Source organism: Balaenoptera acutorostrata, chromosome 16 (assembly GCF_949987535.1).
Source record: "Balaenoptera acutorostrata chromosome 16, mBalAcu1.1, whole genome shotgun sequence".
Lineage (NCBI taxonomy): Eukaryota > Metazoa > Chordata > Mammalia > Artiodactyla > Balaenopteridae > Balaenoptera > Balaenoptera acutorostrata.
The window spans coordinates 7,579,828-7,583,584 of NC_080079.1; positions in this window are offsets into that span (position 1 = coordinate 7,579,828).

Sequence of the window (3,757 nt, forward strand, 5' to 3'; positions counted from 1 at the left end):
CCGCGGAGGGCACAGAGCCTTCCGGTCGGCCCCGCCCCTTGGCACCCTGGGAAATGGAGTCTTCGGCGGGTGAGGCCAAGGGCTCTGTGCGCCGGGGAACGAGGGCTGAGAAGTGCAGGTTTACGCGATCAGAACCGACCCAAGCACTGTATCCTCCCCGTGGGTCTCGCGCTCTGCGTATCCCAGACACTGCCTCTTCTGTATAGCTCTTGGTAGTTCCCCAAACTGTTTTTGCTCTTTGCAAACGAGACTTTTAGTATTAAAAGCCAGCATTTGCCACGTTCAAGGATAAAAGAGGGAGTTGATTCGGGCAACTGTACGGTTTTGGGTTTGACCTAGAAGTAACATGATGTGATTTCAATTTTCACATGACCACTCTGGCTGCAATGTCCAAAATATATTGCCGGGGAAGGGAGGCTATCACAATAATCCAGACGCTGGATGACAATGGTTTGAAGTGAGATGGTGGTAGCGCTGGAGGTTAAGAAGCAACTGGATTCTGGGTACAAGAGAAGACAAATTTAATGAAAAATCATGGAAAGAAGATAAAATCAACATAAATAATAGTGAAAATGAACTACAACTAACCTCAGGGAAGGAACTAACCTTTCTAATCATTATTCTTCAATTTGTTCAATCTTCCAGGTTCAAAACTGGGATTTTAATCTGTCAGAAAGCTCCTTCTATCACACTTTTCCCAAACTCGGCAAACAGAACTGTTTTCCTGACAGTTGCACAGGCCAACAACATTGGAATATTCTTGACGCTCCCTTTGATCAGTCAGCACAGTTTTCAAAATACATCCAGAATCCTACAACTCACCATCAGCATACCCATCACAGTGGTCCAAGCTATCATCATCTCTCTCCCAGATCACAGTAACAGCCCCTAACTCAAGGGGCCTGAACTGGAGACAATTCTGCCCCACGGGTAATTTGGCAAAAATGAGACATTTTTGGATGTCACAACTGGGGGTGGGGGTAGGGTGCCACTGGTATTTAGTGGTCAGAGGCCAACGAAGCTGCTAAACATCCTACAATGCATAGGACAGCCCCTCACAGCAAAGAATTATCCCCCCCCCAAATGTCAATGGAATGAGGTTGAGAAACCCTGTGTTCCCACTTCTGCTTTTAACCCTTTCCCTGCCAAATCTATTCACAACATACCAGCCAAAATTGTCACGCCAAAACTTAAATTTAAATCATGTTGCTTCTTGGTCAAATCCCAAACCTTACAACGACCTGACTCCTTCATTTCCTGCTGCTGTCCCGTTTGTTCACTCTGCTACAGCTACACTAGTCTTTTTTCTGCTTCCTGGATACCCCTATCTCATTCTACCTCAGGGGCTTTGCACTCATTTTTCCCTTTGCCTGAAATGCTCTTCTCCCAGAAAGCTGCAAGGTTTACTCCATTATCTCTGCTCTAGATGTGGTGATGTGTGACCCAGACCTCCCCTTGCACGACTGATTGCATTATTATCCCAGCTGCTGGGGTGGTTGTCAGGTGACAGCCCTCTCCTGGAATTATCCTTCATGGAAGAGTCTCATCACCCAAGGTCAATCCTCCTCTTCTGGGCAAACAAGCATTCAATGCCTGGTCAATGTAGATGAATAAAGGCCCACATCCTTCAATCCAACCTGAAAATTCCAAAGGTTCATCCCAGCTTCACAGTGCCCTGTCAGGGGAGAGGGTGTTAGCTGAGGCTTGGTCGTAATGGTACCCCAGCCTGACTACTTCCTCTGTCCAACCCTGCTTCTCTCTCTTCCCCGATAGGTGGTGATCTTGAGAGCGCTCCCTAATAAACTTCCACGTTCATCTCAGTCTTACACTCTGCTTCCCTAGGGACACCACCTGTGACAAACTCTTTTAGGTTTTCACTCAGTGCTACCCTCTCAGAGAATCCTTCCCTTCTAACCCTAACCAGAATCACCTGGAGCTTGACCATTGTTTTGCCAATTGGGGAGCATTTGAGAACTCCTGAAAGCAGTTTCAGAGAAGTTATAGGTGAGCAGGGTTCCAGGCTGCAGGGATTGGCAGAGTGAGAGGGAGACAGGCAACCCAGAATACCCTCAGAGCTTCCCTCCTGCCTTGTGGAACGGGCACCTGGTGGAAGGGACTGTGTTCCTTGGCACATTCCAACTTCTCCCTGGTGATGGGCAGCTCTGCTTGGATCGAGCTTCTCCATCCCCCCACCAAGAATCTGTTGCCCTGGGAGATCAGAGGTGGTGCCCCATTCAGCCTTCAGGACTAAACACCCAGAGTAATCCTGGAGCCAGAGAAGGAACTCTGTATAAACCATGGTTTTTTTCCAGGGCTCCATACCAACAACTGTTTATAGCATTCATCAAACACAGCAGAAACATCTTAAGTGTTGGCAAGACATCAGATTGAAGACGGCCTTGTCTTTCATGGGTGCTTCTGAATTAGAACCTAAAACTTTTTAAGACCCACTCAGTCACATTCAAGCTTACTCTCTCGAGCATCGAGTCTAGAAAAAATCAAAACAACCGTTCGTTCAGGGCAGCACTAATTGGCCGTGGCATCTGGTGGTTTTATTACTCTGTAATAAGGTTACTTACGCACTTTCTTGAGTTCTTTAATCACTATACACATAGATTCCCATCTGTCTTTTACCATATTCTATCACCAGTGGTTGCCTGAAGATCTTGGAATGTCTTGCATCAGAGGAGATGCACATGCGGTCTTAATCGGGATTTCTGTGAGCTGGAAAGGCAACTGTTGATGCCGCTTACCTCCAGGGACTTGTTATTGTGCTTTTGTCTGCCATGTCAACAGAAATGTGGCCTAGGAAACATGTGTTTTGGTTGGAAGGCAGCCTTGCTAGGAGCCTTTGAGATTCTTGCCTAGGGCATTGGACTACCAGTATTTCATTGCTGCTACAGAAGTCCCCCCAGACCTTTGGCCCATAAGATCTCTGGCATTATGCTGCAGAACTTCCAGTATCAGTCCCACCAAGAGGTGGATGAATCTCAGATTCACTGGTTGGGAGCATTCTATCACCAGCGAGCTGCAGGTGAGGAAATTGAAGCACACAGAGGTTAGGAGTCTTGGATAGGGCCAGGCGCCTGGTTAGGGGCAGAGCTGAGACAGGCATCTTGACTTTCGCTTAGACCTTTCTTCTCACTTAGCACTCTGATACCCGTGATTGGCTTACTTGGGAGGGCGGGGGCGGGTGTCGTAAGGCATTCATTTCACTGGGCATAAATTCCCTCGTCCACCAGTGACGTCAAGTCAGAAGAGGCCAGAGTGCTATTTTCAAGGCGGAATGCCAGCCGCAAATGAAATTAGCCTTGGGCAGGAAAGCCAAATAATGCGATGGACTGTCCCACCCATTTCTCAGATCTGCCCACGACGTGGAGAGATGAGGTGATTTGTACATTTGGGTTGAGCAGTGTCGGCTTAGGTATTTAGTGTGGCTCCCTCACCGTCAGCCTTTTTCCAAAATGCAATACCTTGAACAGTCCCTTAGGAACAGCAGTCCCCAAATATAGTGGTGCTTAGGCGGGCACCTCGAAGAAGGGGGTGCATCTGACGCTGGTTGGAGGGAGAGTGGGGACCGAGGCGAGGCCCCGCCCCGCCACTCTGGGCTTGGGACCCGGGACTCGGGACCAGGGTGGCTGCAGGAGAAGCGCAGGACTGCGGACCCCCGCCGGGGCCGGGAGCAGTAGAGAGGGCCGACTCCCGCCTCCTAGAGGCGCCAGCCCGCCCGTCCGCTCTGCCCGCGCCACGTCTCTAT